The following is an 18184-nucleotide window of genomic DNA, read 5'->3' on the forward strand; positions in this document are numbered from 1 at the left end:
ATGGGTCTGCCTATCAAGATGAGGTGGACCGGTTGCTTTCATGGTATGGAGACAATAACTTGGTCCTCAATACCAATAAGACCAAGGAGCTTATAGTGGACTATACAAGGAACAGATCAGACATCCAGCCCTTGCTTATCAATGGAGATTGAGTGGAGCAAGTGGCCAGTTTTAAATTTCTGGTGTTACCATAAAAGAGGACCTGGGGTGCTCACATTGCATTACTGGTCAAAAGGGCCCAGCAGAGATTATACTGCCTGAGACTTCTCAGGAAACAACAACTGAATGAAAAATTGCAGGTAACTTTCTACCGCTGCACCATAGAGAGTATTTTAACTTACTGCACCTCTGTATGGTTTGCCAATTGCACAGTGGCAGATAGGAAAGCACTCCAGAGGGTTAACGTCATTGCCCAGAAGATCATTGGTTGCCCTCTCCCCTCTTTGGAAGAGCTTTATAGCTCCCGCTGCCTTAAGAAAGTTCAAAACATTCTCAAAGATCCATTTCATCCTGGGAACCCTTTTTTTGAACTATTACCATCTGGCAGATGGTACAGAATAAAAAAAAACAAGGACAAATAGGCTGAAAAACAGCTTCTATCCCAGGGCAGTAGCTCTTTAGAATTCTGCTATATAGTGCAGTATTGGTGCGGTGTCGAGAGTTTTCGATTCAATGTGTAGTGGGTGAAGGATGTGTGTTTGTGTTAATTTTCATGGTCATGGTCATGATGTGCACTGAAGATGGTGTTTGATTTCTTTGTATGAGGTGTAATGACAATAAAGTAAACTAAACTAAATAAGTGAATGATTATTTGATACAATGAGAGAATTGCCAATTAGAGCGAACACTGTATTTGCTCGCATTGCAGCAAATTGAATGTTTTGATTTTCTTGTATGTATATAAATTTATTTAATAAAGTATTTAAAGAAAAAAATTCTACTTTGAACTGTTCTTTCTGTTATAATTTTTTTTTTTGAAATTCAGTTAAAATTTGTAGTTTTGTAAATTACGACCATTAAAGCATCCAGACCCTTGAACCCTGTTTTTAATGAAAAACCGTAATGGTTGTTTGCTGACAAAAATGATACATGTATAGAAATGTTAAGATATACTGTATAGAGTAAAATAGAATAGAATTCTTCATCTGCCAAGTGTGACTGGACACACAAGGAATTTGTTGTGGTGCAAATACTCTCAGCATACATAAAAGAAAAGATACATTCATCAAGAGTCAAGAATCATAAGCTACAACACTTAATGATAGTCATAGGGTACAATAAGCAATCAAATCATACTAGAAAACAGTCAATATAAATCGTAAGGATACAAGCGACAAAGTTACAGTCGTACAGTCACAAGTGGGAGGGGATGGGTGATAAGGAGTGATGAGAAGATTAACAGTAATAGTAGTGCAGACTTTGTAATAGTTGAACAGTGTTGAGGGAATTATTTGTTTAGCGGAGTGATGGCTTTCAGGAAAAACCTGTTCTTGTGTCTAGTTGTTCTGGTGTGCAGTGTTCTATAGCGTCATTTTGAGGGAAGGAGTTGAAACAGTTTATGTCCGCAATGTGAGGGGTCTGTCAGCTCTCTTTTTGACTCGTGCAGTATACAGGTCCTTGATTGAAGGCAGGCTGGTAGTAATTGTTTTTTCTGCAGTCCTAATTATTCTCTGAAGTCCTGTTGGGTTGCAGAATTTTGTATTTAATAGGATAGTATTTGTCTCCTTTTAAAAACAATTTGCTTTGCATTTAGTAGGCTTTTTAAATCACAGAATAGTTTCTAAATTGTGAACCTCCTGAGCACAGATAAAATCTATAAAGTTAGTGTTATTGAATTCAACAACCCAGGGAACATGACATAATTTATTTTACAAGGGCAAGTCACAGTGGGAATATGAGTTACTAAAACAACCGTCAACAACATTGTACCCTCTAGGTGTGTTAAACTTCAGTTACCTGGATTCTTGACTACTGATAGGACTACACATGAATGATTTTTACCAGGGTTCTTCAGTCACACTGCTTTGGAAATTGTCTTAGCATTATTTTGGATATATAAAAAGTAGGTCTAGCAGACACCATATTAAACAACATATCAGTCACCATTATTTCAAAACAGTGAATTGTGGAAAGGTTTGGGTTTGTTTTGACCACCTGTCCTAGCTGAAGATCAGCAGCTGTTTTTTCTACAGTGATGTGAGTTGTATATATTCAATAGATCCTTGTTGAAATTTGCTAGCTCTAAGAATCTACTATTTGCATCATACTGTTTCTTGTCTATTACTATTGTCAAGAAATCTGTACTTATAATGAGTCCTGATATTTAAAAAAATCATTAAGGGTATGGAAATATAAGTGCTCTATTACTTTGATATGAAAATTATCTTAAGATAGGAAAAGGTAGGTAATGTAGATTTACAGATAATATTTATACTTATTTAGCATGTCCATCTTCCTTCTATGACAAAATACAAGATAATATATACAAGATGCCCAGGTAGATTCCTATCCAGACCAGTTTAACTTCAGTAAAATTGCTACCTCATACTTTTCATCAATCCCTTGGGATTTTAATATTTTTTAGATATTGTAACTGATCTAGGCTACTTGATATTGTCTACATGTTTTTGACTTGAACTCCTTTCAGTCACAGTCAACAGAGTTAACAAGAGTTAAAATCATCCAGATGGTCCTATGCTGTTTATGCTCTCATAGACAATTATGATCACTATTGCTGGCCAATAGGGAGTTGCTTTCATCATCAAAATGAATTAGAAATTCACATATGAGAAATCTTCATACATCAAATAATTTTTATTTTAATTTCCTTTTGCTGAATCAGAAAGTGTGAGGAAGATGAATATAGCTGCTTTCCTGTTAAAGTTATAGAATTTATTATTTTAAATTCATTCACTGTAAAAGTTGGAAAATCCATTTTTATTATGAGTATAAAGGCTAAATAATTGCAAAGCCATCTATGTATCTACAGGCAGAAAAATAGCAACTTTTTGGCCAGAGAAGTTTATTGAATTGTGTACTTGAATCTGTTTGTATAGGAATCTGTTCTAGTCTACACTTCTGTGGTGTCTCTAGTATACACACAAAATGTTGCATGAACAAAAGTTGCCCTATCCTCTTAGTGACCACTCAATTTATATCCCAGTATTTCTGCAAGCTCATTGGCACTATTAGAACAAAATGTTAGCATGCTATATTAATAAAACTTAAAAACGTAAGCCTCAAAATTCCATACAGAATTATTTGCAAAGAGATTTGTCTTACAAAACAAGTAAATAAGAAAAAATACCCAAGGTGAGTGAATGCACATGGAGAGGGAAAAGTTATTTCAGGCAGAACTGACCTCCAATAACTACAGTTTTCTAACACAGGGTTTATTTTTGCACTCCACTATATCTATTTATATGAGAAATGAGGCCTACTGTTCCTTTCCAATTCTGAAAGTCATGCTGTACCTGGAAAAAGAGCATATATTTCATTGCAGCTGTATTCACTACTGTAATTCTTAGACTATTGTCAAATCGCACACGCTGAAAGCAGTAGATTTATCTTGAAAAACAACATGATAAACCTTTTTCAATCACCCATATAATCAAGTGTCACTGTAAAGGGCACCAATGATCCAAGCATCCATTCCTAATTTTTATAGTTTTAACTGCCCATTCACATTTGCGAGGGAACATGACAGGAGGTAAATATATGGTGAATATGCTCTTGGTACATTGTATGGATAAATACCAAAAAAGGACAATTCAATCTCTAGCCATTTTTAAACAACTTGTTTCTTCAATACAATATTTAGCTTTGCTTACTTTCTGTCTCTTAATAATATCCATGAGGTAAAAATATCTCTACATATTAAATTCTGGCAGGGGAAGAAATATGTGAGATGTACCAAAAACTGAATTTATTTAACAATTTTCTTTTCTTTTTTCTTAAAAATAATGCAATTTTAAGACTTTTAGGTTCTTGGTGGAGAGAAAGAGAGTGAGAAAAAGAGACAATACTTCTGTATAGGGGAATGAAGTTCTAAAGATATGTTATATAAATATTTATTGGTACTCCTTGAATTACAACTGTAACGGAGCATGCCCATTATGGTCATACGTCATGACTGTCATAAATTGAATCATCATGTGACCAACCATTTTTATTACCTTTTTTGTGATGATCATTAATCTTATAGTCAGATTAGTTATGGCTTAAAAGCCATAAAACCCAGCCTTGCTGGATATGATGGAATTGCCATCTTTCAACTGTATACAGCAGATATATAGTATACTGCATACAGCAGAAAGATAGAGCACCTTCACACAGAGTCAACAAAGAAAATTGTTTTTCAAACATAGGGCTGGGTAATTGAATGCCCATTAGACCATTTGCATTTTAGTTTCCTTTATCCCAACCAGGATGGGCCACATTGAAATGTAGACTTGCTTGCTTTCAATATATTAGAACTTTTATGTACATGTGCATCTTTCATATATGCTAAATGTTTGGAGGAAATATAGATATGCCTGGAACATACCTTTGTGCCAAAATCTTCATTTTTGAAAATATTGTTATCACAATTCTCTAATAACAAAATGTAGACAAAGTATGTCTATTATTAGGATTGACACATTCTAAATATTCATATATGTGTTAGAAAAATACACCAAAATTGTTTTTGGTCAAGGATTTTTAAAATATATACATTGCTTGTTGCTCAAGGAATGTTTGAAGCAAAAAAGCAGGATTTAAAATAAATAAATGTTTAGAGATGGGGCTCCTAGAAATGTGTGAATAAAAATTTTCTGCTGAGTTTGAAAATAATATGTTTGCTGTTGAAATCTAAATTCAGTAGAAATAAAATTTATAGAAAACCCTGTCCTTACCTCTTAACCAAATAAACAGAGTATTATCCTTTTCTGTTCCAGTCTAAAAAATTGAAAGGATGTTTATGCTCAACATGTTTCTCATAGAAGAGAATAAAAGAATACTGAGAGCCCATTTTAACATGTGACACTAAGAGCAAACTGTCAAAGTAAGACCTAATTAACAATATGCAAATATTTGCTATATTATGCACTTTATCAGTCCTGATTTACAATCAGTGTAGACAATGTTTCAGAGTACCTGCAGCATTACAAGGATTAGCCAAAATTACATATGACTGAAATTAAAAGGCAACAATAGAAGGAGGAACTAAATAGAAACAATCAGTTAAAAATAGACCTGCTCAGTTATGTCATCCTTTTTTCTATTTCTTTTCATTTTAAGCAAAATGAATTCAGATGTATAGTTGGGAAAAGCCGATCTTTTATAAATTATGAATCTGTTTAGTGTATTCAAATCACCATCTATTACATTTTTCAACTTCCAGGGAAGACAACAAAGAATCTCTAGCTCGAGTACAGACCTGAAAATTGAAGAAAATGTAGCTCTCTCACTGGATTCTGTTCTTTACTTCTTTCCAGCTTTGATTCTTCCATGCCAGGATGCCAGCCTCGATTCTTCCATGCCACTCTGGTTCATTGCATAAATATTTGAGGATCATTATGATGGAGCAGAAGGACTCAGGAGCTAAGCTAAAGTTTATGATGAACAAATGAAAAGAGATTTTAAACAAGAATGATCTACTGAAATATTTTTTAAAAGCACAGTTAATGCAACTATCCAACAGTGTCTTGTTTTAGCTTAATGTCTGTGCAGTGTACAGTTGCTGAAGTTATTCACAAAGTATACAGAAGATTTCCAAATTCCTGCAATCCTTTGTGTGACTGCTTCTCTCCTTGTGGAACAAACCAAGTGGTCACACATACAAGTAGGCAGGGACATCTGGAAGGAGAGAGGGGGTATTTCTCCCTTTTAATGTTCACAGTGCAGTGTGTGGAAAAAAAGAAATGGGGTTTTGTTTGTTATGACTACCATCTTAATTTTTTTTTCAACCACCAATCCTTCCTCAGAAATCCTTGGAAGTAGGATGTGGTTTCAGCATCATTTAGAAATGAACTTTCTGCTCTGGTACAATTATTTAAGGTTACATCTGCACAGTGTTATGCTCATGTGCAGGAAAAAGTATACCCATTTTTGAGAAGGGCAAAAATTATATATTCAGCTCCAATAAATGAGAAATGAAATTCAACTGGAATATGCAAAACTAGACCTATTTTGTTTTGTTTTTTTTAATTTTTTATTATTCTAACCCTTTTATCTAACATAGCATTACTATTCTGCACAATAACAACTGTCCTGGGAGATGGCACAGATCGATAAAGTAAGTGCTCTCATGAGCACTTCATACCCTGTTTCTCAATGATGACCTAGGAGGCTTCTAAAAACACATGGCAACAATGTGAGAAAAGATTGTGAAGCTCATGAACTTCCTTCCCAAGGTAAAAGAACTGAATTCTAAGCCTTTGCATGTGTGTGAGAGAGAGGAGGGGAAGAAAGGGAGAGAGAAATTGAGAGATTAAATTGTTTATCATCTTTGTCATCATTTGCAGCTGTGGAATGAAAGCCTCTTTGTTGAAGGTTAGGGAACACAACCATACTAATCCACTGCATGTTGGTAGATGTTTTTCGACTTCACAGTCTAGGGCTGAGAGAATGACCAGATGAAAGTCATCAAGCTGGTTTCCATACCTAAAGCAGGATTAAAACCTGGGTTTCCCCATTCCTAGTCCAGTACCTTAATCTCTATACAGATAATCCTCAATTTACAATTGTTCATTTAGTGACCATTCAAAGTTACAACAGCATTGAAAAACGTGACTTATGATCAGGGGTGAGATTCAAAAATCCCAGCAAGCGGTTCTCTGCCTGGTTGTTTGATGGATGTGGCCATGGTGGGCGTGGCCTATTGGAACTTCGGGGAGGGTCGGAAGCTTTCCTCGGGGCTCTGGGAGGGTAAAAATGGCCTCCCCGAGGTCCAGTGGCCCTCTGGAAGCCGGAAACAGGCCTGTTTCCGGACTTCCAGAAGGCCTGTTTTTTGCCCTTCCAGAGTCAAATCACAGACCCTGCACTTACTTGTATCCAAAACGGGCCATGTGGAGACTCCTTGGAGGGGAGGGGTAGTGTGGGAGGGACCACCCAGTCAGTTCAACTACCGGTTCAGTGAACCAGATGTAAATTTAACATCCGGTTCACCCAAACTAGTCTGAACTGGCTGAATCCCACCCCGGCTTACGACCACTTTTCATAGTTATGACCATGGCAGCATCCCCATGAGCATGTGATCAAAATTCAGATGGTAGACAACTGGTTCATATTTATGACCATTGCTGTGTCCCAGAATCATGTGATCATCTTTTATGACCTTCTGACAAGCAAAGTCAATGGGGAAGTCAAATTCACTTAACAACCAGGTTACTAACTTATCAATTGCAGTGATTCACTTAACAACTGTGGCAAGAAAAGTTGTAAAATGGGGCAAAACTCACTTAACAAATGTCTCACTTAACAACATAAATTTTGGGTTCAATTGTGGCCGTAAATCAAGGACAACCTGTACCAGGCTGGTTGTACCAGAGCAATGTGTCTCTCTCTGTGTATGTTGTATATATAAGACAGAACTATTCTAATTTTTAATGCATGGGCAAAAAAACAGAAATTCAACACGTCCAATATCAAAGTGATAGGAAAGCACCTAGTGACATTTTGCCTCCAATGCTGTTACTAGATGCTGCAGAAAGGTAATGAAAGAAAGACTTGTTTTCTCTTTTATGGTTCCACTCTAGAAATGCTCCTAGTGGATTCTATGGTGTGTTTCAGAATGCCATTTGTGGGTGCTCACTTGAATGGTTTAAATATACTTTAGTGACACGTGAAAACAATGCAACTAATTAGCCATCATCTCAATGCATCCATAGCTCAAAACTTAAACAATGAGATATTAAATGAGATTCATTTGGTAAAATTAGATACCTGCATTGTGTTTTACATTTCAGTTCCTATGCTTTTCTGAAGATACAAAGTTACCTATTTTAATATATTTATACTTGCTTTTAAGTCTGTATCAGTGTTGTTTGTTTTTTTTTAAATCTCCCAGGACCCCTTTTCCATTTTTTAAATTTATGGAGGACCTCAAAGTTTTTTTGTTTGTATGGCTTATATTTATTGATATTTCCCATGATATTATAATACAATTGATATATTTGTTGTCTCTAATTTTGTTCGTGATTGTTTGATAGGATTTTAATATTGTATTATTTTTCAATATAGGTTGGCAAATAATTTTGATTTTGCAGATCTCTGAGAAGGGCCTGGAGACCTTCAGGAATCCCTGATATATATAACTAGTGGGGGATTCAGGGAAACACACATCAATACAGTTTTCACACTCAGTAATGTAACAAGAAAGGGGAATAAAGAACAACAAATATGCTCACAGTCATGTCATATTAGGCCAGCTTCCTTCACATTTTCTATTAAAATGTATTTATTCCATTTTATAGCCACTCAGATTCACTTGTTGAAATAGGCAAGTGTATCAATGAATGAATGAATGAGTGAATGAACGAAAAAAATGGTGAATAAGATTCTTACCATAATTGTATCTGTACTGACATCCCATTCACATCACAATCAGATAAGTCTAAGCTTATTGGACTTTGAAGGAAATATCTGTGCTGGATAAATACAAATGGATGCACTGTATATTTAGGACAGAAACATGGTCTCTTAGAAATTTTATTTTCCAATTCGTTTCTTGAGGTTTCAAGGAAGTCTGAAGGTTAATTAGTACTTATTGTCACTGCAGTGCAGCTTTCTCATATGCTCTTCATTACTATGCTTAATTAATTTATATAATATCTTTATTTCAATGGGTTGCCCTTTTTTCTTATATCTATGTACACATCTGAGATGTTTGCAAGCTATTTAAAGAAGTGTTCTGACCAAATTTTGGAAAGAATTTACAATATCTATTATGAGCTCAGCATCTCCTACACTTACATGTTTATACACTCACAACATCTAACATACAGAAGATCTATTGTCATCTGGGCTGGTATGGGGGCACAGGCCATTTTGTGCAACCATATTATCCTTTCACTCGAGTTGTATGTATGCTACTACTGAAAAAGTAGTGTAAAACAAAAACAAGCATAGTTTAATGACTTGCTAACTTCTCCAAAAAAGAGAGACAAAGAATAGGAAATTGTATTTGGAAAATTGCAGAGATGACTGGTTGATATGATATACTCTTGTAGGTGATAGAGCTAAGCAGGAAAAGAAACATTCAGAGGGCTACAGAAATGTGTGTCTTTATGTGATAGCCTCCCATAAGAGTTCCACAGCAGTTGTCATGATTTATTTGAAGAAAAGTAACTGTCCATATTACATATTTGTAACTAGCCTGAAGAAAATATACCTGGTCAAGCAGTAAATGGCTGAGATGCAGAAGAATTATGATGGTAAGCAGAAAGAATAAATTAGACTAAGTAAGCATGGTAAGAACATAAGTGGTATTATTGATCTGAAACAAGTTTCTATTGATTTGAAACAATTGTAGGGTAACTGATACATTAATAAGATAAGAGATTTCCATTTTCTTGGTGCTATCTTTGAAATGCAGCCACTGCATGCTACAGCTGAGCTGAAATGAAATAACATTTCATAAAATATATGATTCTGAATGCCCGAAAAAGAAATATCTATTTATGTCATTTAGGGCAAAGCACAGAAAGGGGTGGGGGGACAGTATAGACAGATTATTTAAAGTAGCCATCTCAGTCTGGTGACCTTCATATGTGACAAGACTGCAACTCCCTTTTCCTGTTTAACCAATCATCAAAACATGCACACAAGTGATTAAGGCAGCAGGCTAGAAAGCAGGGGACCATGAGTTCTAGCCTTAGCCACAAAAGCCAACTGGATGATTTATTTTATTTATTTATTTGTCAATTGCTTACAAGATAATAGGTATAAGTATATACATAGTTATGAAATGGGTACATATAAGAAAAATAAAAGAAAAAATAGGACAGGGATGGTAGGCAGGTTGGTGCGCTTATGCAGGCCCCCCTACAGACCTCTTAGGAAAGGGGTGAGGTCAATAGTAGACAGTCTAAGGTTAAAGTTTTTAGGGTTTGGGGAAGAAACTACAGAGTCAGGTAGAGTATTCCAGACATTGACCTTTCTGTTGCTGAAGTCGTATTTCCTGCAATTAAGTTTGGTGCAGTTAACCTTGAGTTTGTATCTATTGTTTGCTCTTGTGATGTTATGGTTGAAGCTGAAGTATTCATTGACAGGTAGGACATTGCAATGTATGATTTTATATACCATACTTAGATCAGACCGAAGACGGCGTAATTCAAGGTTTTCTAGGTCTAGAATTTCAAGTCTGGTGGCATAAGGTGTTCTACAATGAGTAGAGGAGTGGAGAACTCTTCTTGTGAAATATTTCTGGACTTTCTCAACTGTTCTAATATCAGATACGTAATGTGGGTTCCAGACCAATGAGCTGTATTCAAGTATTGGTCTAGCAAATGTTTTGTATGCTCTAGTTATTAGTGTAATATTACCAGAGAAAAAGCTACATATTAGGTTAACAACTCTTAATGCCTTTTTGGCTATGTAGTTACAGTGGGCTCTAGCACTTAGATCATTAGAGATGAGTATTCCAAAGGTCCTTTACAGAGCTTGGATCATCAACAAGATCTTGACGATTCAGCTTGTATTTTATTTTCTGATATTTTTTTTACCAATATGTAAGACAGAGCATTTTTTTGTTGAGATTTGAAGTTGCCATTTGTTTGACGATTCTGATACATAGTCAAGATCTTTTTGTAGGGTAGCAGTATTGTCTGTGGTATTGAACAGCTTTACATCATCAGCAAAAAGAATGCAGTTGCTCTTAATATGATCTCAGAGGTCATTTATGTAGAGTATGAAGAGAGTTGGTCCTAGAACACTGCCTTGGGGGACACTACTATTGACAGGTACAGAATTTGATAGGACACTCCCAATTTTGACCATTTGTTGTCTGTTTGACAGAAATGCTTCTATCCAGTTATGCAGTTGTCCAGAGATACCATAAGATTTTATTTTTAGGAGCAGTTTGTCGTGTACCACTGAATCAAAGGCTTTACAGAAGTCTGTGTAGATTGCGTCTATTGCTTTGCCCTGATCGAGTTGTGTAGTCCATATGTTTTTGCAGTGTAAGAGTTGCAGATTACAGGATAGTTTTTTCCTGAAACCAAATTGTTTTTTGGAGAGTAGGTTGTTTGTCTCTAAGTGGAGGATAATGGATTGGTTAATAATTGATTTCATGACTTTACAGGTGATGCAGCATAAGGAGATTGGTCTGTAATTTTCAACTAGGCTGGGGTCTCCCTTTTTGAAGATGGGGATGACCGTGGCTTGTGACCATAGGTTAGGCAAGGAGCTGGTCCTGAAAATTTTTTCAAAGATTATGCTTAGAGGTTCGGCTATGGTAGTGCATAGCTTTTTTAAGAAGTAGGCACATATTCCATCCAGTCCAATAGTTAGAGATGGTTTTAGATTACGTAGTGCTTTTCCAACATTGTCTTCTGTAAAATCAATATGTATTAGATCATTGTAGTTGTCTGTGGTTCGGCTAGCAAATACTGGGCATAATCCATTGCTGTTTACAAATACTGAGCCAAAGAATGTGTTAAAGAGGTTGGCTTTAATGGTGTCGTTGTTGCAGTCTTTACCATTAGGTCCTTTCAGGGGTGGGATGGACCTTGAGTCTTTTAGTTTGTTGTTTACAAAATTGTAAAAAGCGCGGGTGGAATTGGTGCATAGAAGGTTTTCCTCTTGTTTAATGTGATAATTGGTGCATTCAGTCTTTATCTGGTGGCATAAATTTTTGTATCGGCTTTTGAAATTGGCAACGTGACCAGATTTGTTTTTCCACCAGAGTGATCTCTTTTTGGATTGAAGTTTCCTTATTGTTATGGGTAATCTGTTTTTTTGTTTTGTTTTGGGAGTTGTTGTTGGTACATACAGTTTGATGACTCTTTTGATTTCAAGTAAAAATATGTTGTGATGGTCTTCAACAGTATTGCATCCAGTGAATAGAGATTGCCAATCAAGGGGTGAGAGATTGTTGTCTATAAGATCATAGTTGCCTTTTTTGAAGTTATAATTGGGAATTACGTCATTGTGATGATTTTTGTGGGGGCGTATGTTGAGACAAAAGTCAATCATATTGTGGTCACTACTGGAAAAGGGTTCTTTAATTTGTATTCCGTAAATTAAATTCAAACTATTGCAGAAGATGAGATCGAGGCAGTTGTTTAGTCTAGTGTTGTTGGTTACTAGTTGTTCCAGTCCCAGATTTGTAACAGCATTGTAGAAGGTTGCGTGTATGGGTTCAGTTGTACATTCATTTAGGGTCCAGTCAATATGAGGTAGATTGAAGTCACCAAGAAAGATAAAAGCGTGTGGGCAGGATGATGCCCATGTTAGTAGTGTATTTAGCTTGTTTATATGTTCGATGTCATAATCAGGTGCTATGTAATATAGTAAGAATCGAAATATGATATTTAAGGATAGTTCACAGATGATGGTCTCAGGAATAGCAAGGTCCTGGGTAACTTGGATGTTTTTTAGATGTAAGGACTTTTTATAGAAGATAGCAACACCACCTCCTCTACGAATTTCACGATCTGATTGGTAAACATGATAGTCTCTTACTGTGGTAATGGAGTCAGGGAGAGATGCATTGAGCCAAGTTTCACAGACAAATATGATGTCGAATTTAGCCATATTTAGTAAGAGGAGAAATTCAGGCATTTTATTCACAAGGCTTCTTGTATTGAGTAACTTGCATTTAAGGCCAGCAGTAGTTGGAATTGAGGTAGTTAGGGGCATGCGTGCCTAGTCTTGGGTGATGGTGGATTGGTTGAGGTAGGGTTGTGGTTGAAGGTTAAAGCTGAGTTGTGAGTTGCGGGTTGTGTGACTTACTTTTGATACAGTCAGCATGGTAGTCAATGTACAGGTCCTTCTCTCCATTGTCTAGAGGTTTTTTGAGTTCAGTGATCTTGAGCCAGTCCTTCTCTCTCAATCCAACTCACCTCATAGAATTGTGGAAAAAAATAGGACCAGGAAGATGTGTTGAATATACAGTATTTGCCATATTGAGTTATTTGTAAAAATAATAAAAGCAAGATAAAAATAAATAAATAAAATCTTGGCAAATAAAGGAGAAACTTTGAAGGAGAGAAAGTTGACATATGGAATATTTAAGAATTGGATAGGGTTCTCTGGAAAGCTTACTGTCCAAATCCCTCCCAATTGTATCAGTACTGTTGTTAAAATACTAAATGAAGTTGTCTTTGCAGTTTTTCAACCAGTAGCCCACTGGAACAATAAATAGTCCAAAAGGAAAAGGAAAAAAGAAGCCCAATATGATAAAAATCAAGTTATTGTACTGCAAAAGTAATCTTTGAGTTTCAATTATCCTTTCGCTTATGCAAGTAAGCAAAATCAAAGTGAGATTTCCTCACTTCCCCAAGCTGCTCTTTATTTTGACTCATGCTGATATTGCACAATTTTCAAACATTTTGTACATGTTAACTATACAATTACTTCTTTATTCAGTGTGACTGCCATTTGATTTAAAAACAATTTAAGGAAAAGTAGCATGCCGGACAGAAATTACTAGGCAACTAATAGACACCTTCAGAAATAGATATTTTATAGTTTTCCAATTACCAATGTTTCGACATGTAGATTTACTGGACTGACTAGTAAACAATGGTGGTTAGCAGTCGCCTTACATTTCCTTTGCATTTATATGTTTAGGAGGTACTTGTGCATTTTTCAGAAACTGAAATATGGTTGTCCTTCTTCCTTTCAGACTTTAACATCTTTCCAACAGAGAGGAGATGGGATGGATTGATCTTTTCTTCCATTTGTGCAGCTAGAATCAAAAAGGAGATGTTCCTGTTGCTATTCCTTGCCAAACCATTGGGAGATGAAGAGTAAAGTCTGGGATCTGTTCCAAGTTTTTTCTTTTTTCTTTCTTCAGCAGCTATAAACCCATGAAATGAAACTTAGGTGAAACAAATCTGGTTGTATATTATAGCGGAATAAGCGAGGCACTTGGCTTTGCCTTGAAGCACAACATATAGAGAATTTTTTTCTTCATATTAATTCTGTTTTGATTAAGCAATTAAGAACTGGCAATTCTTTGTGTGTTTCATAATGAAACTTAGTAAACTTACATTGATGGTCTCAAGTTTATTGACTTTGCTTTCATATTTGTAGATCTTTTTCTTCAAAATAGTGTATTTTCAAATTTGCATTTCCATCTGCTTTCTGTATATTTATTTTACATTGATATTCTATACTCCCCCACCACCAAAGTTCAACCATACCTCACTAATAGTGAGGGGTGAATAGTATAAGCCTATTGCATTGGCCAACATGGTTTTGAGTTTGAGAAAGACCTGATAACCTACTCCAGTTTTCCCTGCCAAAAATTTCTCATATCAAATGACCTAAGCACCAGAGCTCACTGTAACAGCATTGCCAAAAAGGCATTAAGAGTTGTAAATATAAACTTACGAAGCTTCTCCCCCAGAAATATCGACTTGCTAACTAGAGCATACAAAAATTTTGCCAGACCAATACTCGAATACAGCTCATCAGTCTGGAATCCGCACTGTATATCAGACATTAATACAATCGCGTGAGTCCAGAAGTATTTCACGAGAAGAGTACTACACTCCTCTGCTCGCAACAGAATATCCTATATCACCAGGCTTGAGATTTTGGGCTTGGACAATCTTGAACTACGTCACCTATGGTTAGACTTAAGCGTAGCACACAAAATTATCTGCTACAATGTCCTACCAGTCAATGACTACTTCAGCTTCAACCACAACAATACAAGAGTACACAACAGATACAAACTCAATATCAACTGCTTCAAACTTGATTGCAGAAAGTACAACTTCAGCAACAGAGTGGTCAGTGCCTGGAATGCACTACCTGATTCTGTTGTTACATCCTCTAACCCCCACTCCTTTAACCTCAAACTAACCACTATTGACCTCACCCCATTCGTAAGAGGTCTGTAAGGGGTGTGCATAAGTGCACCATCATGCCTACCATCCGTGTCATATTGTCCCCATTTATTCATACCTATTTCCTGTATTCTTACTCATTTTTATACTTATATCTATTATCTTGTAAGCGATAGATAAATCAAATCAAATCAAATAAATAAATAAATAAATAAATAAATAAATAAATAAATAAATAAACTTTATGAATTGACTCAAAGATGTGGAAGATATGATACTGAGCAGTGAGTCTGCCTCCCTGGGGGATACCAATAAAGCTACAGGGGAAGAGCAAAGAGACTATCCTAGCAGCAGGAGCTTCCTTATTACTGATGGGATAAATCCTAATGGCCCGCTAGGCATTGACACAGCTCTTAGTGAAAAGGGATTTCTCCATTGTTCAAAGATCTCCAAATTAGGAACATGAAATATCAATGTCAATATAGGAAAGCTGAATGTTAGAACAAATGAAATGAATAGGCTCAGCATTGATATACTAGGCATCAATGAAGTTCATTGGACTGGCTGTGGCTTTTTCAATTCTGATGGGGTTATCATATAATACTCTAGTAATGATACCAACAGAAGAGGAATGGATTTCATACTGCATAAAAAAGTAGGCAGAACCCATAGAAAGTTTTTGAACAGTCAGTGATAATGGCAATACATATAAATAGAAAACCACACATTACAATTCTGAAAGTTTATGTTCCTGTTTATGCTCCCAAGGCAGACTCAGCACTAGAGAACATCAAAGAATTCTATGCTGAAATTCAGGAAATTCTGAAACAAACATCAAAGAAAGACATTATCTATATTATTTGAGCAGAAGCGAGAGACATGGAAGAAACAAATCACTGGTAAATTTGACCTTGGTGAACAAAATGAGGCAGGAGAACATCTGTTTCAGCTATGCCCAAACAACAGATAACCATAAATGTACACAACCCAAGTGGTGACTGTACACTTGGACTTCACCAAATGTAGACCATTGAAACCAAATTGAACTGCATATTATGCCAGAACAAATGGAAAAGTTCCATCTTTGTCATGAAAACATTCCCTGGTGCAGATTGTGAGTCAGACCAGGAACTGTTAGCTATCAAAGTAAAGTTCAGTATCAAACACCACTCATGATTAAAAAATGTGGCACCAAGCAGATTCCCCCAGCATATGCAGTTGAAGTTAATAACATTTTTGAACTGTTCACCATTGTAGAAAGACAACCGGATGAGCTATGGGAGGAAATAAAAATAACCATCAGTGAAATAGCCCAACAACACATATAAGAAGCTATAATAAATACGGCAGAGGAGAGAAGAAAAGCAAAAGAAATGCAAATACTAAATCCAAAGTTCTAGAGAAAGGCAAGAAAAGATAAAGAAAAGTACTGGGCTGAGCAATGTAAAAAACTGGATGAAGCAACCATAAGAGGTTATACAAGAGAGTGTTTCACTTATGTGAAGAATGTCAGAAACCCCTTTATGGCAAGAAAGGCTATAGTCAGAGGATGTAATGGGGACAAATTGCATGACCAACAAGCAATCAGAGAAAAATGGCAGGTGTATGCAGAGCAACTTTACACTAATGAAAAACAAGAACAAGCCATAAGAGGAGAAGCTGACCTATAAGAAATGAAACCAGATACCCTGGAGGAGAAAAGCTGAATTGATAAAATTCCTGCACAGTTGCTGAAATCACTGCCAACAAAAGCACTGACAGTGCTTTGCCAAAGTGAAGGGAAGGCTGGTCAGTTGCATAAAGAATGCAAAAGGTCAATATTTATCCCAATAACAAAGAAAGGTGATACAACACCACTGAACCATAGCCTTGATACCACACATGAGTAAAATTCTCTTGAAGATAATCCAGCAACATTTGAATCCAACACCAACAGAAAACTGCCTGATACACAAGCAGAATGTCAGAAAGGAAGAGGAATACATAATCATATTGTCAATCTAGGTTGGATGATGGAAAAAAGCAAGGGAATACTAAAAAAAAAAGACTTCTACATGTGCCTCACTGATTATACAAAAGCTTTCAATTGTGTTGACTATGACTAGTTCTGGAACTGCCTCAAAGAACTGGGAATATCATTACACCATGCCCAGTAAATTCAGTCATTGTACTCTGATCAAGCATCCACTGTAAGAACAGAATATGGAGATGTAAAATGGTTCAAAATTGACAAAGGTGCTCAGAAAGTTTGTGTCCTGTCACTTGTATTATTCAATATGTATACAGAAATAGCTATGAGAAATGCATATTTGGAGAAATCTACATTGAGGTTAAAATCAGCAGTTGGAATATCAACAAATTCCCATTCCCATATGTAAATCAGGGGTGGGATGCTATCAGTTCAGCCCGGTTCTATAGAACCGGTAGCTCTAAAGAGCAGCAGACACCAAACCAGTTCGGTGTCTGTTGTTCTGGCCTATCCACTCGCCCGGGCTCTTGGCTGTCCTTTATTTCCTGCTTTTTCAACCTCAGCTGCTTTGTATGGCACAGCTGAGGTTGAAAAAGCAGGAAAGAAGAGGATTTTCAAATGCTGTGCACCCTCACACAGAGCTTATCAGCTATCCAGGCGCCACAGCTGAGGTTTTTAGGAAATGGTCTACATGTGCATGCAAAATGCACTCTCACCAGGGGTGGAATTCTACCTGCCAGAGAACCAGCAAATCGCACCACTGGCTGGCCCCACCCTGCCCTGCCCACTCACTCCTTACCTGGCATGCGTGCCATCAAACTTGCCTGCTAAGTTGCTATTTTTCCTTTTTTTTCCCCTGACCATCAGCTGTTCTGCTGTGCCAGGAGTTTTAGATTAGCCAGAAAGCAAAGTAATCTAAAAGCAGAGCTGAGCCTAAAGCTTCTATTATTCAGTGCAGACTCAGATAGCAGATGGCAGAAACACAGATCTCTAAATGAATCTGTGATTCTGCAAGCAACTCAATCTGCCTGACTTTGGGTAAAAGTTGCTGTTGTTTTTTTTTTATAAAAAATTCAATATTTACATAAATATTTATAATAATTATATATAAGCCATGCCCAGCCAGTCAATGACCACCAAGCCACACCGACAAATTAGGCCATATCCATAGAACCAGTTGTTAAGAAATTTGAATCCCACCCCTGATGTAAAT

At 36.4% G+C, this 18184-nt stretch overlaps 1 long non-coding RNA gene across 2 annotated transcripts in view; it reads left to right on the plus strand.

The window, feature by feature from the left end:
- The window catches only part of LOC148132536 (uncharacterized), a 130395-nt gene extending 116187 nt beyond the window's left edge, over window positions 1-14208 (plus strand). The window contains exons 1-2 of one of the 2 annotated variants that reach the window (XR_015748137.1): window positions 9356-9416; window positions 13832-14208. This is a non-coding gene — a long non-coding RNA (uncharacterized LOC148132536). Of the gene's footprint in view, window positions 1-9355; window positions 9417-13831 lie in introns of those variants that run through there. The other variant, XR_015748136.1, reaches the window with a different exon arrangement.
- Window positions 14209-18184: the final 3976 nt, after the last annotated feature.

The sequence above is a fragment of the Notechis scutatus genome, chromosome 2 (genome assembly GCF_049901735.1).
Source record: "Notechis scutatus isolate UNSWTSFEM ecotype Mainland chromosome 2, rNotScu1.2, whole genome shotgun sequence".
NCBI classification, from domain to species: Eukaryota; Metazoa; Chordata; class Lepidosauria; order Squamata; family Elapidae; genus Notechis; species Notechis scutatus.